The sequence below is a fragment of the Hyla sarda genome, chromosome 1 (assembly GCF_029499605.1).
Source record: "Hyla sarda isolate aHylSar1 chromosome 1, aHylSar1.hap1, whole genome shotgun sequence".
Lineage (NCBI taxonomy): Eukaryota > Metazoa > Chordata > Amphibia > Anura > Hylidae > Hyla > Hyla sarda.
In genome coordinates, this window is record NC_079189.1 from 596291552 (window position 1) to 596313350 (window position 21799).

General features: G+C 43.4%; 1 protein-coding gene across 10 annotated transcripts in view; it reads left to right on the forward strand.

The window, feature by feature from the left end:
* UNC13B (unc-13 homolog B) overlaps positions 1 to 21799 on the forward strand; it is a 427170-nt gene that overhangs the window by 41860 nt on the left and 363511 nt on the right. Inside the window, exon 2 of one of the 10 annotated variants that reach the window (XM_056547148.1) lies at positions 19758 to 19832. The exons of the other annotated variants lie outside the window; for them this stretch is intronic. The gene's annotated coding sequence lies outside the window, so the exon portion shown is untranslated. The remainder of the gene's footprint in view (positions 1 to 19757; positions 19833 to 21799) is intronic. 10 annotated transcript variants of the gene reach the window in all.

Here is a 21799-nt window from a genome sequence, read left to right on the forward strand (position 1 = left end):
GTGACATCACAACCCCGTATTGTGACACCATGGCTCCGCCCCCTTGTGACATCACACTACGCCCCCTAAATGCAAGTCTATGAGAAGGGGCGTGACAGCCGTCACGCCCCACTCCCATAGACTTTCATTGAGGGGGCGGGGCGTGTCAACGCAAAGGGGCGGAGTAGTGACGTCACGATATTCCGGCCCCTTGGTCGTGGTCAGCTGGAGGCACCCTGGTTGGGAAACACTGCCCTGAACAATCACTAATGGAAGCCAAAGTCTATTTTGGCATGCTGGGAGTTGTAGTTTTGCAACAGCTGGAGGCACCCTGGTTGGGAAACACTGCTTCAGGTGGAGATTCCGTGTGTCGGCAGAATGGGCATTAACATCCTCGCAGTTGTCATTGCCGCAGTGCATTTCCGGTCTGAATTCCGCAGTAAGAATAAGCATGTTTTATTATTTTGGCGGTTCCCAGAATTCGGCAGTGTGCACCTATCCATGGGATGAGTGTGTTCATGATGGTTCAGTACTTGGTCACCTGATGTGACTGTAAAACATTGTGGTGCACTGTATTACCAGGCTTGGGTTGCTTCCTAGTGCTCCGTATTGCGGGGCCAGGGCTCCTGTACTTGTTACAGCTGCGGAGCAATGAGCTCACCTGCTATTTCCACTTTATGGAAAGTGTGATGTAATGTAGTGACTGTTTATACCTGAGGAGACACCAGGGAGCCGCAGGGTACCCTCCTGGGGCACAGTGCAATTCCCAAAATGTACACAGAAATCTCCAGCGTTACTGACGCCTCTGCTGATGGCTCTTGTGTCCTGGTTCAGTCTTGGTGATTTGTGCACTAAATGGACACTTTGTGAGGTACACCTGATATATAGCTGATCGGACAATGAAACAGCAGATCGGCAACATTTAGGAATGTTTACCTGGTCAAGACAACTTGATAAAGGGACAAAATATATATACAGTGGGGATCAAAAGTTTGGGCACCCCATGTAAAAATTTGTATTAATGTTCATAAAGAAGCCAAGGAAAGATGGAAAAATCTCCAAAAGGCATCAAATTACAGATTAGACATTCTTATAATATGTCAAGAAAAGTTGGATTTTATTTAAAATCATTTACACTTTCAAAATAACAGAAAACAAAAAAATGGCATCTGCAAAAGTTTGGGCACCCTGCAGAATTTATAGCATGCACTGCCCCCTTTACAAAGCTGAGACCTGCCAGTGTCATGGATTGTTCTCAATCATCTGGGAAGACCAGGTGATGTCAATCTCAAAGGTTTTAAATGCCCACACTCATCTGACCTTGCCCCAACAATCAGCACCATGGGTTCTTCTAAGCAGTTGTCTAGAAATCTGAAACTGAAAAAAGTTGATGCTCATAAAGCTGGAGAAGGCTATAAGAAGATAGCAAAATGTTTTCAGATGTCAATATCCTCTGTTCGGAATGTAATTAAGAAATGGCAGTCATCAGGAACAGTGGAAGTTAAAGCAAGATCTGGAAGACCAAGAAAAATATCAGACAGAACAGCTCACAGGATTGTGAGAAAAACAATTCAAAACCCACGTTTGACTGCACAATCCCTCCAGAAATATCTGGCTGACACTGGAGTTGTGGTACACTATTCCACTACAAAGAGATACTTGTACAAATATGGTCTTCATGGAAGAGTCATCAGAAGAAAACCTCTTCTATGTCCTCACCACAAAAATCAGCGTTTGAACTTTGCAAATGAACATATAGACAAGCCTGATGCATTTTGGAAACAAGTTCTGTGGACCGATGAGGTTAAAATTGAACTTTTTGGCCAGAATGAACAAAGGCACGTTTGGAGAAGAAGGGGAACAGAATTTAATGAAAAGAACCTCTGTCCAACTGTCATGGATTCAATAAAATTTCAGCAAATTTTGGATGCTAACTTGATGCCATCTATGAAAAAGCTGAAGTTAAAGAGAGGATGGCTTCTACAAATGGATAATTATCCTAAACACACCTCAAAATCCACGGGGGATTACATCAAGAGGCATAAACTGAAGGTTTGTCCATGGCCTTCACAATCTCCTGACCTCAACATAATTGAAAATCTATGGATAGACCTTAAAAGAGCAGTGCGTGACAGACAGCCCAGAAATCTCAAAGAACTGGAAGACTTTTGTAAGGAAGAATGGGCAAAGATACCTCAAACAAGAATTGAAAGACTCTTGGCTGGCTACAAAAAGCGTTTACAAGCTGTGATACTTGCCAAAGGGGGCAGTACAAGATATTAACTCTGCAGGATGCCCAAACTTTTGCAGACGCCATTTTTTTGTTTTCTGTTATTTTGAAAGTGTAAATGATGGAAATAAAATCTAACTTTTGTTGACATATTATAAGAATGTCTAATCTGTAATTTGATGCCTTTTGGAGATTTTTCCATCTTTCCTTGGCTTCTTTATGCACATTAATACACATTTTTACCTGGGGTGCGCAAACTTTTGATCCCCCACTGTAAGTGACTGTAAATGTGGCATGGTGGTTCTTGGTGCTCAATCGGGCCCTCAGAGTATTTCACAAAGTGCTGATGTACTAGGATTTCCACGGACAACCATCTCTAGGGTGTACAGGGAAAGGTCCGAGAAGAGAAAATATCTAGTCAGTGGCAGTTGTGTGGACGAAAATGGCAGACTGGTGTGAAATGACAGAAAGGCAACAGTAACTCAAATTAGTGCTGGGCGGTGTGACCAAAAATGTATATCACTGTATTTTTCTAAATTATGGCGGTTTGACGGTATTTAACAGTATTTCGGGGAGGTGGGGTGTCCTCGGTATAGTGTCAGGTGGTCGAGGGTCCTCACCTCCATGTCTCCACAGTTCTGCTCGAGTTTCCCCACACCCGCCCGGAAGTCACGTGCCTGCCGGGAGTTGTAGTCCCCACCCAGCTCCTCACAGTCAGTTCAGTGTGGCTCAGACTAGAGATCGACTGATTATCGGTTTGGCCGATATTATCGGCTGATATTCACGATTTTGGACGTTATCGGTATTGGCAATTACCTTTCCGGTAATCCGTTAATGCCACGCCCCCCGCATCGCCCGCACCGCGCCACACCCCCCACCATTGCACCGCGCCGCCCACCCCACCACCGCACCGCCCGGCCGCTGCCCCATTGCCTCCCCCATCCCCAGGCCGGGGCTGGGGTGCGGTGTGGTTGGGGGGGGGGGGGGGGGTTGAATGCGGTGGAGGTGATAGGACTCAGGATCCCAGGACAGGCAGGGGGAGAGAAGTGGGTGACGGCGGCGGTCTCTGGCACCGCAAAAGCCACTGCAGTTCTTTGATTTTAAAGCGCCCGCTTTAAATCCATGATCTGCAGCGGTGTCGCCGGTGGGGATAAATAGCCGTTAACTTATACCGGAATATCTGTATAAGTTATTGGCTATCGGCCCTAACCTCCACAGAATATCGGTATCGGCCCCCAAAAAAAAAACAATATCGGTCGATCCCTAGCTCGGACTACACTTCCCAGAGACACTGTGCGGTCGGACGTTTCTCTACGCCATCACGCATTGGAGTTGATGGAAACAGTATTGCGGCATGTGAAAAATTCATATCGTAGAGAAAAAAACACATCGGTATTAACCGGTATACCGCCCAGCACTAGCTCAATTAACCACTGGTTACAGCGTGGCCTGCAGAAAACCATCTCTGAATGTACAATGCGTCCAACTTTGAAGCAGAAGACAACACCGGGGGCCTCTCCTCTCAGCTAAGAACAAGAAACTGAGGCTACAATTCACACAGGCACCAAAACTGGACAATGGAAGATGGAAGAACGTTGTCTGGTCTGAGGAGTCTCTTTCCAGCTGTGACATTCAGATGACAGGGTGAGAATTTGGTGTAAACATCAAACATCATAAAGCCTGGATCCATCCTGCCTTGTATCAGGTCCAGGCTGTTGGGGGGGGGGGGGGGGGGGGGGGGGGGGGACATTTTCTGGGCACTTTGGGCCCCTTAGTACCAATTGATCCTGGTATAAACACCACAGCCTACCTGAGTATTGTTACTGACCATGTCCGTCCCTTTATGACCACAGTGGACTCATCTTCTGATGATACTTCCAGCAGGATAATGCCCCATGTCACATGACATCATCTCATACAGGACAATGAGGTCACATGACATCATCTCATACAGGACAATGAGGTCACATGACATCATCCCATACAGAAAGAAAAAATAGACAAAAACAACCAGGGAGCGCTACTTTCAAAAAAGCAAGTTATATATTATAATCAAAATCGGGGAATAGAATGTGACTCACCTGGTGTAGGTGGTGGTCCCTACATATGGAAGACCACCACTAACACCTCCAGAGCCACGTTCACGTTGTACAATATTATATCACTCCTCTACCAATACGGTATCCATATAGCAGATAGAGATCACAGGGATATCCAGATATACCTCAGGTAGATCCATAGAGATTAGAACATGAAGAAAAAATAGGAAAAATTTTCCAAGCGCTCAGAGGAGTGTTGAACTATCTTACACAATGTATTATGGATAAGGACTTACTCCACAGTGGGGGGGGGGAGGTGTTATTGAAAACGTATCCCCCCCCCCCCTCGTAGGCATATCAAACAGGCTCGAGACCAAAACAATCACCGGCTTCCACCCCGGTTGCTGACCGATTCCGGACCAAGGAGAGCAGACCACTTTGTCGACAGGCTATGTATTCCTTGTAGTTTATTTGACACATGCATGCTCTCTGCTCTCCTTGGTCCGGAACCGGTCAGCAACCCGGGTGGAAGCCGGTGATTGTTTTGGTCTCGAGCCTGTTTGATATGCCTACGAGGAGGGGGGATACTTTTTCAATAACACCTCCCCCCCCCCCCCCCCCCCCCCCCCCACTGTGGAGTAAGTCCTTATCCATAATACATTGTGTAAGATAGTTCAACACTTCTCTGAGCGCTTGGAACATTTTTCCTATTTTTTCTTCATGTTCTATCATCTCATACAGGACAATGAGGTCACATGACTCCAATGGCCTCCACAGTCACCAGATCTCAATCCAGTAGATCAATGCTGGGATGAGGTGGAACCGGAGATTCTTATCATGGATCCGACAAATCTACAGCAACTGTGTGATGTCATCATATCCATATAGAGGAATTGTGTGATGTCATCATGTCCATATGGGGGAACTGTGTGATGTCATCATGTCCATATGGAGGAACTGTGTGATGTCATCATGTCCATATGGGGGAACTGTGTGATGTCATCATGTCTATATGGAGGAACTGTGTGATGTCATCATGTCCATATGGGGGAACTGTGTGATGTCATCATGTCCATATGGGGGAACTGTGTGATGTCATCATGTCCATATGGAGGAACTGTGTGATGTCATCATGTCCATATGGAGGAACTGTGTGAAGTCGTCATGTCCATATGGAGGAACTGTGTGATGTCGTCATGTCCATATGGGGGAACTGTGTGATGTCATCATGTCCATATGGGGGAACTGTGTGATGTCATCATGTCCATATGGGGGAACTGTGTGATGTCATCATGTCCATATGGAGGAACTGTGTGATGTCATCATGTCCATATGGAGGAACTGTGTGAAGTCGTCATGTCCATATGGAGGAACTGTGTGATGTCGTCATGTCCATATGGGGGAACTGTGTGATGTCATCATGTCTATATGGGGGAACTGTGTGATGTCATCATGTCCATATGGGGGAACTGTGTGATGTCGTCATGTCCATATGGAGGAACTGTGTGATGTCATCATGTCTATATGGAGGAACTGTGTGATGTCATCATGTCTATATGGAGGAACTGTGTGATGTCATCATGTCCATATGGAGGAACTGTGTGAAGTCGTCATGTCCATATGGGGGAACTGTGTGATGTCATCATGTCTATATGGGGGAACTGTGTGATGTCATCATGTCCATATGGGGGAACTGTGTGATGTCATCATGATTATATAGAGGAACTGTGTGATGTCATCATGTCTATATAGAGGAACTGTGTGATGTCATCATGTCTATATGGAGGAACTGTGAGATGTCATCATGTCCATATGGAGGAACTGTGTGATGTCATGTCCATATGGAAGAACTGTGTGATGTCATCATGTCCATATGGAGGAATTGTGTGATGTCATCATGTCTATATAGAGGAACTGTGTGATGTCATCATGTCTATATGGAGGAACTGTGTGATGTCATCATGTCCATATGGAGGAACTGTGTGATGTCATCATGTCCATATGGAGGAACTGTGTGATGTCATCATGTCCATATGGAGGAACTGTGTGATGTCATCATGTCCATATGGAGGAACTGTGTGATGTCATCATGTCTATATGAAGGAACTGTGTGATGTCATCATGTCCATATGGAGTGAAATCTCTGAGGACTGTGTCCAGCACCTTATAGAACGTAGATCACCAATAATGAAGGTGAAAGGGAATCTGACCCAGGACTAGAAGGTGTACCTAATAAAGTGGCCATTGTGTGTGTATGTTCCATAGACCAGAGGGTGGCACCGTCTCAGGTTGCCACTCCTCCCTTATATGACCTCTTTATTGGCACATGTCTCAATGTTTTCTTACCCTTGAAATCTTTTGGAAGCTTTCAGCCCTTCACATAAGGCGGGTACAGTTGCTCAAATTCTGCCCCTGGTCTTTGGTCTGGAAGTGTCTGACATCTGACCTCCATATTACAGTTGCAAAACTCCCAAAGGCTGTCCGGGCATGCTGGGAGTTGTAGTTTTGCAACAGCTGGAGGCACACAGGTTGAGAAACACTTGTCTAGGCCATGTCAAGTTTTTTGTTTCTTTTTAAAGCAACAGGTACACTTTATAACTGGTCTTATCTAGACCCCCATGACCTTACTTATTAGGCCTTGATCACACCACGATTGTGCGATCTGTGCCACTCACACTGCCTAAACTGGATAGTGATGTATTTTGTAGTAGAGGGCACAATTGTGAACGAGGTCTCGCACAGATCTTAACCCCTTAAGGACATAGGGCGTATCCATACGCCCCCGTTTCCAAGTCCTTAAGGACCGAGGGCGTATGGATACGCCCTGAGCATTTCCGGCCCCCGCCGCTAGCCGGAGCGGAGCCGGAGCCGGATGCCTGGTGAAATCGTTCAGCAGGCATCCCGGCATATCGCCCAGGGGGGTCATTATGTCCCCCCATGTCGGCGATTGCCGCAGATCGCTGGACAATTCAGTCCAGCGATCTGCGGCGGATTCCGGGTCAATCGGGTCTCCAGTGACCCGATGACCCGGACTTACTGGCTGATCGGGGAGACGGCCCCGAACAGCCAGAGCCTGCAGGGGTGAGGTGGCACTGGTGCCACCTCACGATCGCCCTGATTCGTCGGCCGGATTCCCGGCCGACCAATCAGGGCGCCTGCTGCGGGTGTCACTCCCGCAACCCGCTCCGCCCCTCTTCCGGAGGACGTGAGCGGGTGCGGGAAGAAGACCCCGGGTGCTGGGGACCCCGATCCCCGGCGTCCTTGTTGGGATCGGGGCCCCAGGAGCGACGGCGGCAGCGAGGGACTGACATGTGTGGCGGCATTGTGGAGCAGCAGCAGGAGGTGAGTGACAGCCTCCTGCTGTTGCTTAGCAACAGCTCCCAGCATGCAAAAAGGGCATAGTTATGCAACAGCAGGAGGCAGACCACCACAACTACCAGCATGCCCTTATGGGCATGCTGTGACTTGTAGTTTTTCAACAGCTGGAGGCACATTATTTCTATGGAAAAGTGTCCCTTCAGCTGTTGTATAACTACAACTCCCAGCTTGCACAATCAGCTAAAGTGCATGCTGGGAGTTGTAGTGGTGCATCTGGTGGTTGCATAACTACAACTCCCAGCATGCCCGTTGGCTGTCGGTGACTGCTGAGAGTTGTAGTTTTGCAACAGCTGAAGGCACACTGAGTTAAGTAGCAAACCAGTGTGTCTCCAGCTGTTGTATAACTACAATCCCCAGCATCCCCAGCCAATGTAGTATGCCTCCGGCTGTTGCATAACTACAAGACCCAGCATGCCCTTCCGCTGTCCGTACATGCTGGGGGTTGTAGCTTTTGCAACAGCTGAAGGCACACTGGTTGCAAAACACTGAGTTTGTTACCAAACTCGGTGTTTCACAACCTGTGTGTCTCCAGCTGTTGCAAAACTACAACTCCCAGCATGCACTGATAGACCGTACATGCTGGGAGTTGTAGTTTTGCAACAGCTGGATGTTTCTCCCCCCCCCCCCCCCCCCCCCCAATGTGAACGTACAGGGTACACTCACATGGGCGGAGGATTACAGTAAGTATCCGGCTGCAAGTTTGAGCTGCGGCAAATTTTCTGCTGCAGCACAAGCTGCCAGCGAGAAACTACTGTGAACCCCCGCCCGTGCGACTGTACCCTAAAAACACTACACTACACTAACACAAAATAAAATAAAAAGTAAAAAACACTACATATACACATACCCCTACACAGCCCCCTCCCCAATAAAAATGAAAAACGTCTGGTACGCCACTGTTTCCAGAACGGAGCCTCCAGCTGTTGCAAAACAACTACTCCCAGTATTGCCAGATAGCCATTGACTGTCCAGGCATGCTGGGAGTTCTACAACAGCTGGAGGCACCCTGTTTGGGAATCACTGGCGTAGAATACCCCTATGTCCACCCCTATGCAAGTCCCTAATTTAGGCCTCAAATGCGCATGGCGCTCTCACTTTGGAGCCCTGTCGTATTTCAAGGCAACAGTTTAGGGCCACATATGGGGTATCGCCGTACTCGGGAGAAATTGGGCTTCAAATTTTGGGGGGTATTTTCTGCTATTACCCTTTTTAAAAATGTAAAATTTTTGGGAAAACAAGCATTTTAGGTAAAAAAAAAATTTTTTTTTTACATATACAAAAGTCATAAAACACCTGTGGGGTATAAAGGTTCACTTAACCCCTTGTTACGTTCCCCGAGGGGTCTAGTTTCCAAAATGGTATGCCATGTGTTTTTTTTTTTTTTTGCTGTCCTGGCACCATAGGGGCTTCCTAATTGCGGCATGCCCCCAGAGCAAAATTTGCTTTCAAAAAGCCAAATGTGACTCCTCCTCTTCTGAGACCTGTAGTGCGCCAGCAGAGCACTTTTCACCCCCATATGGGGTGTTTTCTGAATCGGGAGAAATTGGGCTTCAAATTTTGGGGGGTGTTTTCTGCTATTACCCTTTTTAAAAATGTAAAAATTTTGGGAAACCAAGCATTTTAGGTAAAAAAAAAATTATTTTTTTTACATATGCAAAAGTCGTGAATCACCTGTGGGGTATTAAGGTTCACTTTACCCCTTTTTACGTTCCCCGAGGGGTCTAGTTTCCAAAATGGTATGCCATGTGGGTTTTTTTTTGCTGTCCTGGCACCATAGGGGCTTCCTAAAGGTGACATGCCCCCCAAAAACCATTTGTCGCTCCTTCCCTTCTGAGCCCTCTACTGCGCCCGTCGAACAATTAACATAGACATATGAGGTATGTGCTTACTCGAGAGAAATTGGGCTACAAATACAAGTAAAAATTTTCTCCTTTCTACCAATTGCAAAAATTCAAAAATTGGGTCTACAAGAACATGCGAGTGTAAAAAATGAAGATTTTGAATTTTCGCCTTCACTTTGCTGCTATTCCTGTGAAACACCTAAAGGGTTAATACACTTACTGAATGTCATTTTGAATACTTTGGGGGTGTAGTTTTTATAATGGGGTCTTTTATGGGGTATTTCTAATATGAAGACCCTTCAAATCCACTTCAAACCTGAACTGGTCCCTGAAAAATAGCGAGTTTGAAAATTTTGTGAAAAATTTCAAAATTGCTGCTGAACTTTGAAGCCCTCTGGTGTCTTCCAAAAGTAAAAACTCATACATTTTATGATGCAAACATAAAGTAGACATATTGTATATGGGAACCAAAAAAAAAAAATATATTTTGAATATCCATTTTCCTTACAAGCAGAGAGCTTCAAAGTTAGAAAAATGCAAAATTATCATTTTTTTCATCAAATTTGGGGATTTTTCACCAAGAAAGGATGCAAGTTACCAAAAAATTTTACCACTATGTTAAAGTAGAATATGTCACGAAAAAACAATCTCGGAATCAGAATGATAACTAAAAGCATTCCAGAGTTATTAATGTTTAAAGTGACAGTGGTCAGAATTGCAAAAAATGCTCCGGTCCTTAACCCCTTAAGGACACATGACGTACTGGAACGTCATGTGTCCACTCCCGATCTATAACGCGGGGCCACGGCGTGGCCCCGCGTCATAGCGGTTTGGGCCCGGCCTCTAACAACGGCCGGGACCCGTGGCTAATAGCGCGCGGCATTGATCGCTGTGCCGCGCGCTATTAACCCTTTAGACGCGGCGTTCAAAGTTGAACGCCGCGTCTAAAGTGAAACCGAAAGCATGCCGGCTAGCTCAGTGGGCTGTTCGGGATAGCCGCGGTGAAATCGCGGCATCCCGAACAGCTTACAGGACAGCGGGAGGGCCCCTACCTGCCTCCTCGCTGTCCGATCGCCGAATGACTGCTCAGTGCCTGAGATCCAGGCATGAGCAGTCATGCGGCAGAATCATCGATCACTGGTTTCTTATGAGAAACCAGTGATCAATGATTAAGATCAGTGTGTGCAGTGTTATAGGTCCCTATGGGATAACAATGATCAGTGTGTGCAGTGTTATAGGTCCCTATGGGATAACAATGATCAGTGTGTGCAGTGTTATAGGTCCCTATGGGATAACAATGATCAGTGTGTGCAGTGTTATAGGTCCCTATGGGACCTATAACACTGCAAAAAAAAAGTGCAAAAAAAAAGTGAATAAACATCATTTAACCCCTTCCCTATTAAAAGTTTGAATCACCCCCCTTTTCCCATAAAAGAAAAAACACAGTGTAAATAAAAATAAAAATAAACATATATGGTATCGCCGCGTGCGGAAATGTCCGAATTATAAAAATATATCGTTAATTAAACCGCACGGTCAATGGCGTGCGCGCAAAAAAATTCCAAAGTCCAAAATAGTGCATTTTTGGTCACTTTCTATATCATGAAAAAATGAATAAAAAGCGATCAATAAGTCCTATCAATGCAAAAATGATACCGTTAAAAACTTCAGATCACGGCGCAAAAAATGAGCCCTCATACCGCCCCATACACGGAAAAATAAAAAAGTTATAGGGGTCAGAAGATGACAATTTTAAACGTATAAATTTTTCTGCATGAAGTTATGATTTTTTCCAGAAGTGCGACAAATTCAAACCTATATAAGTAGGGTATCATTTTAATCATATGGACCTACAGAATAATAAGGTGTCATTTTTACCGAAAAATGTACTGCGTAGAAACGGAAGCCCCCAAAAGTTACAAAATGGCGTTTTTTTTTTTCAATTTTGTCTCACAATGATTTTTTTTCCCGTTTCACCGTAGATTTTTGGGCAAAATGACTGACGTCATTACAAAGTAGAATTGGTGGTGCAAAAAATAAGCCATCATATGGATTTTTAGGTGCAAAATTGAAAGAGTTATGATTTTTTAAAGGCAAGGAGCAAAAAACGAAAATGCAAAAACGGAAAACCCCCCGGTCCTTAAGGGGTTAAGGTGAAAAAGGGCTCGGTCCTTAAGGGGTTAAAGGGGTACTCCACTGGAATACATTTTTATTTTTTTTATGTTTTATTTTTTTTTATCAACCCGTGGCACAAAGTTAAAATGATTTGTAAATTACTTCTATTAACAAATAAAAATCTTAATCCTTCCAGTACTAATCAGTTCCACAGGAAGTTCTTTTTGAATTTCCTTTCTGTCTGACTACAGGGCTCTCTGCTGACTCCTCTTTCCATGTCAGAAACTGTCCAGAGCAGGATTGTTTTTCTATGGGGATTTGCTCCAACTCTGGACAGTTCCTAAAATGGACAGAGGTGTCAGCAGAGAACACTGTGGTCAAACAGAAAGGAAGAAATTAAAGGGGTACTCTGGCGCTTAGACATCTTATCCCCTATGCTTTGGATATAGGGGATAAAATGTCTAGGGGCGGAGTACCCCTTTAAAAAAAGAAAAGAACTTCCTGTGGCAGCCGGTAAGTACTGAAAGAATTAAGATATTTTTTTATTACAAGTAATTAACAAATCTGTATAACTTTATGGAACCAGTTGATAAAAAAATAAAAAATTTATAAAAGAAAAAAAAAGTTTTCCAGTGGAGTACCCCTTTAATTTCTTTTTCCAAGTCTCCGTTTCTATGGGGGAAGGTTGGCATCCGTATGCTAACAATAAAGCCTGGCATGAGATATTTCTTAAATGGGTATTCCAGGATTTTTTTTTTTTGACTACAGGGGCTGTAAAGTTAGTGTAGTTCATAATATAGTGTCTGTACCTGTGTGTGACGGTTTTCTCACAATTCTTCTGTGATTTTCACCCCAATATTTATTTTCACCAGCTTACAAAATGACTGTTGTCTCAGATATTTCCCAGGTTGCAATGTGGCCGAGACCTGACTCACTAGTCAGCTGATGACAGGGAGCCTGTCTGCTCCAATGGGTGGAGGGATCGCTTGGTGGGAGAGAGATCAATCTACAACAGATGTAGGCACCCTGATTGAAAATCACAGGTCTTTTGAATGGATGCAGCTCATTTATGTTTACATAAATGTGTGGAAGGGAGGAAAATGGAATTAAGGGATTTGTAGTCCAAAAAAGAAAAGTCAAACAGGAAATACAAGTTCCCAAAAAGCTAGCCACAGTGTTATGGTAATCTCACAACATAGACATTTAGCCCCAAAACAAGCGCAGATCCCTCCTAAGCATGTCCATTACTGTCTATCAGGTATGTACTAAAATCACCTTATGGTGGAGAACCCCTTTAAGGGGTGTGGCATAGAGGTCTGTTAACCTTCCTATGATGATTTTACGCCTCTTACCACATAGAGCTGATCTGGAGTTATAATCTGATCATGTGCCGGAGTCATCCCTGGTGACAGGTTCCCTTTTAAAGGGGTACTCCGCTGGAAAACATATATATATAGATATATAGATATATAGATATATATATATATTTTTTTTTTTTTAATCAACTGGTGCCAGAAAGTTGAACAGATTTGTAAATTTACTTCTATAAAAAAAAAAATCTTAATCCTTCCAGTACTTATCAGTTGCCGTTATGATCCACAGGAAGTTCTTTTCTTTTTGAATTTTCTTTCTGCCTGACCACAGTGCTCTCTGCTGACACCTCTGTTCATTTTAGGAACTGTCCAGAGCAGGAGAGGTTTTTCTATGGGGATTTGCTCCTACTATGGGCAGTTCCTAAAATGGTCAGCAGAGAGCACTGTGGTCGTGACAGAAGAGAAATCCAAAAAGAAAAGCATTTCCTTTGTAGTATACAGCCTCTAATAAGTACTGGAAGGATTAAGATTTTTTTTTTTAATAGAAGTAATTTACAAATCTGGTTAACTTTCTGGCACCGGTGGGAAAAAAAAAATTTCTTTTTTTTTTTAAAATCAATTGGTGCCAAAAAGTTAAACATATTTGTAAATGACTTCTATTAAAAAATCTTAATCCTTCCAGTACTTATTAGCTGCTGAATATTACAGAGGAAATTCTTATTTTTGGATTTCTCTTCTGTCTGTCCACAGTGCTCTCTGCTGACATCTCTGTCCATGTCAGGAACTGTGCAGAGCAGCATAGGTTTCCTGTTTGCTCCTACTATGGGCAGTTCCTGACATGGACAGAGGTGTCAGCAGAGAGCACTGTGGATAGACAGAAAAGAAATCCAAAAAGAAAAGAATTTCCTCTGTAGTACTCAGCAGCTGATAAATACTGGAAGGATTAAGATATTTTAAGAGAAGTAATTTACAAATCTGTTTAGCCTTTTGGCACCAGTTGATTAAAAAAAAAATAAAAAAAAATAAATAAAAATTCCACTGGAGTACCCCTTTAACACACATGCACAAGTCTTACAGTCCTCTTCTTCCACCCCTGAAGAGTCATGCATAAGATGGTAATGTTTTCCTGTGGAGTACCTCTTTAATGGGGGGGATCAACAAGGATTTGGTGTCCTGAATGAGTTCGGCTTTGCCACCTCCTCCTGGCAGGGTGGGGCTGGGGATTTGGGCCTTCTGCCAAAGTGAATAGTGTCCATTGTAGATTATTGGGGATTATTGTAAAGCTTTTTGAGATTTTTCAGATTGCTTTGAGTGGGCCGAGCCCTACATACGTGTCCACATCTTTATGTACCTGCACATTCTCTATTCCAGTGTTTTTCAACCAGCGTGCCTCCAGCTGTTGCAAAACTACAACTCCCAGCATGCCCGGACAGCCTTTGGCTGTCCGGGCATGCTAGGAGTTGTCGTTTTGCAACAGCTGGAGGCACCCTCGTTGGGAAACACTGAAATAGACAGTGATTTACAGCTCCCAGCAGATCTTTCTTACTTTTATATGGAAGGATTTGCTTTATCTCTATTACTTATCTACTTATTTTTCTTTATTCCTCACTTTTTTACTATTTTTTGGATGACATTTTGGTGGCTTCAGAACCAATTACCAGGTTTCCATAGAGTTCTGGTTTCAACATACAATGGTTTCAACATACAATGGTTTCAACATACAATGGTCGTCCTGGAACCAACTAATATTGTAACGTGAGGGACCACTGTGTGATAATAATAATAAAAATAATAATTAATAATAATAATATAATAATAATAATAATTATAATAATATGCTGGGAGTTGTAGTTTTGCAACAGCTGGAGGCACCCTGGTTGGGAAACACTGCTCTCTTCACTCTTCTGGTAAGTTGGCATGGCTGTGCCCCCCTCCCTACCCGATCTGGGCACCTGCAGGGCATCATCCTATGGACAGCTGGCTCATGCAGAGATGAGAGAGGGCTTTCCTGGCGATTGTGCAGATTGGTGCCGGAAATAGCAGCAGATTATGTGAATATTTCGGCACAGACATTAGGGTGGATTTCCTCCGCTCCCTCTACCGACCAGCAGTGATTTTAATGGGTGACAATGACCCCATCATCCTTCTCGTATACTAGAGCAGCTGGATGAAGGGGACGGTGTCCCCTAACACTGTAATGCTATCACGGTAACAGATGGCACACTGCTCATCCTAATGCATTTACTCTATACATTCATGATCTGTTTCCGTATGTGTCGGTCTTCACTGTCTTTCTGGAATTCCATTCTTTAACCAAAAGGCTGGGTGCAACCATTCCTATAGTCAAAGTAGGGAAGCCATGTAGTGCTTAGAGGGGTACTCTGGTGAAAAACTTTTTTTTTTTTTTTTTTTTTTTTTTAAATCAACTGGTGCCAGAAAGTTACAGATTTGTAAATTACTTCTATAAAAAAATCTTAATCCTTCCAGTACTTATTAGCTGCTGAATACTACAGAGGCAATTCTTTTCTTTTTGGAACACAGAGCTCTCTGCTGACATCATGACCACAGCGCTCTCTGCTGACATCTCTGTCCATTTTAGGAACTGTCCAGAGCAGCATATGTTTGCTATGGGGATTTTCTCCTACTCTGGACAGTTGTTAAAATGGGCAGAGATGTCAGCAGAGAGCTCTGTGTGCCAAAAAGAAAACCATTTCCTCTGTAGTATTCAGCAGCTAATAAGTACTGAAAGGATTAAGATTTTTTAATAGAAGTAATTTCCAAATCTGTTTAACTTTCTGGCACCAGTTGATAAAAAAAAAAAAAAGTTTACCACGGGAGTACCCATTTAACCAAAAGGTTGGGTGTAACCATTGCTATAGTCAAAGTAGGGAAGCCATGTAGTGCTTAAAGGGGTACTCCGAGGGAAAACTTTTTTTTTTTTTTTTAAATCAACTGTTGCCAGAAAGTTAAACAGATTTGTAAATTACTTCTATTAAAAAAATCTTAATCCTTCCAGCACTTATTAGCTGCTGAATACTACAGAGGAAATTCTTTTCTTTTTGGAACACAGAGCTCTCTGCTGACATCACGAGCACAGTGTTCGCTGCTGACATCTCTGTCCATTTTAGGAACTGTCCAGAGCAGCATATGTTTGCTATGTAGTGCTTAAATCAGAATGATTCCATGTACAGTAGTCTTAACAGGAGCATATCTACTATATGTATATCTTGCATATGCTAGGGCAATGTTCAACAACCTGTGGCTCTACAGTTGTTTTAACCCCTTAAAGGAGAACTCCAGAATATAAAAATTGTCCCCCATACTGCCGGCAGTTAAAAAAAAATAGAGATGTACATACCATCCTTCGCTCCTCCGGTAACCCACTCCGGTCTCTGCCAAGATCCTCTTCCTGGTTGCCGGTGGTCGGCGAGTCATACTGCACTCAGCCAATCACCGGCCGCAATGAAGTCCCAACTCGGCCGGCGATAGGCTGAGCGGCAGTGTGACGTTTTTGGCCCCGGCAGCAGGTGCCGGTGTAGTGAAGAATTTTGTGTTTTGAAGCGTTTTTTTTTTATTAGGAAAGGGGTTAAATGATCTTTATTAACTTTTTTTCCACACTTTTTTTCCCCCCAGTGTAATAGCGCCCCCTAGTGGCTATTACACTGCACATACCGATCTCATACACAGATCATTGCCGTGCATTGACACGGCAGAGATCAGTGTTATCGGCGGTCGATTGGTCAAGCCTGGATTTCAGGTAAAGCAGGTAAGGGGGACCTCCGCTTGCGTTCTAGTTGATCGGGACATCGCAATTTCTCCGCAGTGGTCCCGATCAGCCCGACTGAGCTGCTGGGAAGCTTTTACTTTCATTTTAGACGTGGCGATCAACTTTGAATGCCGCGTGAAAAGGGTTAATAGCGCACAGCACAATGATCGGTGCCACACACTATTAGCCCAGGGTCCCAGCTGTCATTAGCCGCCGTGACCGACCCGGTATGACGTGGGGTCACGGCGTGACCCCACCTTATATACCGGTACTGGGCGCAGGGCGTACAGGTACGCCCTTCATCCTTAAGAGGTACTCCGGGGGAAAACTATTTTTTTCTTTTTTAAATCAACTGATGCCAGAAAGTTACAGATCTGTAAATTACTTCTATATAATGGATAGTGACATGAAATTGGGGGAAATGGTCATAAATGGAGGATTGTACATGAAATGGTCTTAAAATGGGGGGGGGGGGGGGATTGTACATGAAATGGTCTTAAAATGGGGGGGGGGATTGTACATGAAATGGTCTTAAAATGGGGGGGGGATTGTACATGAAATGGTCATAAATGGGGGGGGGGGGAAATGTACATGAAATGGTCATAATGGGGGGGATTGTACATGAAATGGTCATAAATGGGGGGGGGGGATTGTACATGAAATGGTCAAATATGGGGGGGGGGGAGACTGTACATGAAATGGTCATAATGGGGGGATTGTACAGGAAATGGTCAAATATGGGGGGGGGGAGACTGTACATGAAATGGTCATAATGGGGGGGATTGTACATGAAATGGTCAAATATGGGGGGGGGGGGAGACTGTACATGAAATGGGGAAGATTTTACTATTTATTGTATCACAAACGCATATCAAAATTTACCTCTATAATCGTAATGGGACATTTTCCCCGAATCGTGCCGCCCTAATTAGGAGGCAACATATGCGTGTTTCTTTTATTTTTTATTTTTTTTCTTATGATACTTTATTTTCACAAAATGTTCTGGTTGTAGGAAAAAAGTCTAGTTTCTCATTGTAAATTTATTATATATTAAATGATTGAAAAAGATTTCAGTATCTGGTTCTAATAACAAAAATAAATTTAAATAAAATAAAAAAATAAAAAATAATAATAATAATTTAAGGGGTACTCCGGTGGAAAACAATTTATTATTATTATTATTTTTTAAATCAACTGGTGCCAGAAAGTTAAACAGATTTGTAAATTACTTCTATAAAAAAAAAAAAAAAATCTTTATCCTTCCAGTACTTATTAGCAGCTGTATGCTACAGCAAAAATTCTTTTCTTTTTGAATTTCTTTTTTCTGTTGTCCACAGTGCTCTCTGCTGACACCTGATGCCCCTATCAGGAACTGTCCAGAGCAGGAGAAAATCCTCATAGCTGCTCTGGACAGTTCCAGACATGGACAGAGGTGTCAGCAGAGAGCACTGTGGACAAGACAAAAAAGGACCTTTTTAGGAACTGTCCGGAGCAGGAGAAAATCCCTATAGCAAACATATGCTGCTCTGGACAGTTCCTAAAATGGACACCAGAGATCAGCAAAGAGCACTCTGGTCGTGACAGAAGAGAAATTCAAAAAGCAAAGAATTTCCTCTGTAGCATACAGCTGCTAATAAGTACTGGAAGAATAATTTTTTTTTTTTTTTAATATAAGTAATTTACAAATCTGTTTAACTTTCTTGCACCAGTTCATTAAAAAAAATAAAGTTTTCCACTGGAGTACCCCTTTAAGATGATCCACAACCTATAATGTATTGCCTTAAAGGAAATACAATGGTCCCTCAAGTTACAATATTAATTGGTTCCAGGACGACCATTGTATGTTGAAACCATTGTATGTTGAGACCAGAACTCTATGGAAACCTGGTAATTGGTTCTAAAGCCCCAAAATGTCATCCAAAAATAGGAAAAAGAGAGAATTAAAGAAAAATAAGTAGATAATTAATACAGATAAAGCAAATCCTTACATATAAAAGTAATAAAGATCTGCTGGGAGCTGTAAATCACTGTCTATTTCAGTGTTTTCCAAGCAGGGAGCCTCCAGCTGTTTCAAAACTACAACTCCCAGCATGCCCGGACAGCCAAAGGCTGTCCGGGCATGCTGGGAGTTGTAGTTTTGCAACAGCTGGAGGCTCCCTGCTTGGAAAACACTGGTCTATGTAGAGGACAGGAGCTTCTTCGGGGTCCTGTACAGTACATGCAATGTCCTAAAAAAGTAACATGGAGCCGCCTTTACCTGGTGTCCAAAGGAGCAGGTAACCCTGGTACAGGTAAAGAGTAGTACAGAACATGTAATACCTCCCTGTACTGTAGGGGGCGCTACCAGACACCAGTCAGTGCATACACTTCAGTAATACAGGTAAAGAGTACAGAACATGTAATACCTCCCTGTACTGTAGGTGGCACTACCAGACACCAGTCAGTGCATACACTTCAGTAATACAGGTAAAGAGTAGTACAGAACATGTAATACCTCCCTGTACTGTAGGTGGCGCTATCAGACACCAGTCAGTGCATACACTTCAGTAATACAGGTAAAGAGTACAGAACATGTAATACCTCCCTGTACTGTAGGGGGCGCTACCAGACACCAGTCAGTGCATACACTTCAGTAATACAGGTGTTAAACCAGTCAATTGCCCATTCTGATTGGTCAGTTCTTCCGGCCATTGACATTTCGCAGATCTGGACTGTCTGTACATTGTATGTTGAGTCTGGTTTCAACTTACAATGGTCCAGAAAAGACCATTGTATGTTGAAACTATTGTATGTTGAGGCCATTGTAAGTGGAGGGATCACTGTATTCCACTTCAGGGTTAATGCTGATACAACTTATGTTCCTGCACATGTTACATTATAGGGTCTCTGTACACTGGGGGGGGTTTATTATAAATGACATTTAATTATTTCCATTACTTAGATCTCTGTTTTTTCGTATGATGTTTCCTCTTAATAATCGGAGGCGCGGAGAGACCGAGCGCACAATTTGCCTTTTTTTTTTCTTTTTCCGGAGTGAAATACTTTCCAAGGCTGCGCCTCTGCGCCTCCATTTATACTCAATGATTTTCTTTTCAGATAAAGCTTTTTGCTTCCCGGGCAACAAATTGGAATGATGTGCGACAGCGAGAGTCTCCGGCGACGATAGCGCAGGTAATGGAGGGCGACATCACGAGGCGCCCACGAGAGCCGAGAGTTAAATGTTTCTTTAATTAATCAAAATGCTTCCTGGCATCGTAGAGAAGCGGCGACTGCTGTGAATGGCGCACAGCCTCGCGCTGTTTACACGGAAACCTTCAGGCAGGTGCTGGATTCTCCCCCCCCCTTTTTTTTTTTTCCGGATGGTTGCTGTGGCGATGCCGTAAATATACACACACAGGTAGTTCAGGGTTACGCTACAGCTAAAAATCCTGGCACCAACGGAACATTGGGCCCTGGGCTCTCATGACAATAGCACAGTGTTTCCCAACCAGGGTGCCTCCAGCTGTTGCAAAACTACAACTACCAGCATGCCCGGACAGCCAAAGGCTGTCCGGGCATACTGGGAGTTGTAGTTTTGCCACAGCTGGAAGCACCCTGGTTGGGAAACACTGCAATATCAAGTCAGCTATGAGCGTTGCCAGCTTTTTTTTTTGTTCCGGTCATCTCTTCGGATCCTGAGTGGCAAATGTACATGCAAGATTGTGCAAACTATATATATATATATATATATATATATATATATATATATATATATATATATATATATTGATGATCCAAGGAGGTCAGGATGAGATGTACAATAGTTCCATAGTGCTGCACTGTGTAAGTTGGTGCTTTATGGGTTAAAGGGGTTATCCACCATAAGGTGATTTTAGTACTTACCTGCCAGAACTGGGTATTTCCTGTTGGATTTCGTTCTCTAAACTACACATCCCATAATTCCATGCTTAAACGTTTGAGGTCAGTTTCCTTCCTCCCACACATCAGCCACCCGTTTAAACAGTGTTTTCTAACCAGGGGGCCTTCAGCTGTTTCAAAATTGAAGCAGGACAGGCTCCCTCTGATCACCTGACTAGTGATGTCAGGTCTCGATGCACTGCAACCTGGGAAATCCCATGAGACCTGAGTAATTTTGTTAAAAATAAATATTGGGACGATAATCACAGAAGAATTGTGAGAAAACCGTCACACACAGGTACAGACACTATATTATGAACTACACTAACTTTACAGCCCCTGTAGCATAGTCAAATAAAAAAAAAATCCTGGAATACCCCTTTAAAGGGGTACTCCGGTGGAAAACTTTTTTTTTTTTTTTAAATCAACTGGTGCCAGAAAGTTAAATAGATTTCTAAATTACTTTTATTAAAAAAAAATCTTAATCCTTTCATTACTTAAAAAAGACAGGGGGGCCCAAGCGGCGGGACCCCCCGCGGTCAGACATCTTATCCCTTATCCTTTTGGCTGTCTAGGGGCAGAGAACCCCTTTACCTTAGCAATCTGATGTTAATGTACTAGGTAGGAAGGTAGAACCTTTGACCTCCTTCCAGCCTGAAATAGCTGATAACAGGGAACAATAGTCTGTCTTCAGTATGAATTGCTAGTAAAGCAGAACTATCCATTACATTTATCTATCCTACAGTCTATCGCCAGCCTTAAATGGCTGATAACAGGGAACAATAGTCTGTCTTCAGTATGAATTTCTAGTAAAGCAGAACTATCCATTACATTTATCTATCCTACAGTCTATCGCCAGCCTTAAATGGCTGAGAACAGGAGACAATAGATTTATTACAGAGGTTTGTAGCCTATTTTTAAATGCTATATTATGGCATCCTGATTGAATACACAGGATCATCATTTTAAACATAAATCCACCTATATCAGTCGTCCCCAAACTTCTGCCCTCCAGTTATTGTAAAACTACAACTCCCAGCATGCCTGGACTCCTCTTTGCAGAATCTTACAGACAAATGTCTTTGGCACCGCACCTTTCCCACCTACACAAATGTTCCATCTATAGTGCCCCAAATGGCAATAATGTCCAAGTAATAGTACAGTACTACCCTTCTGTGCTCACTACAGAGAGTGTGTTTATGGTTTGGTAGGCCCCCCTGTTAGGTGGGTTGCCCCTTTCC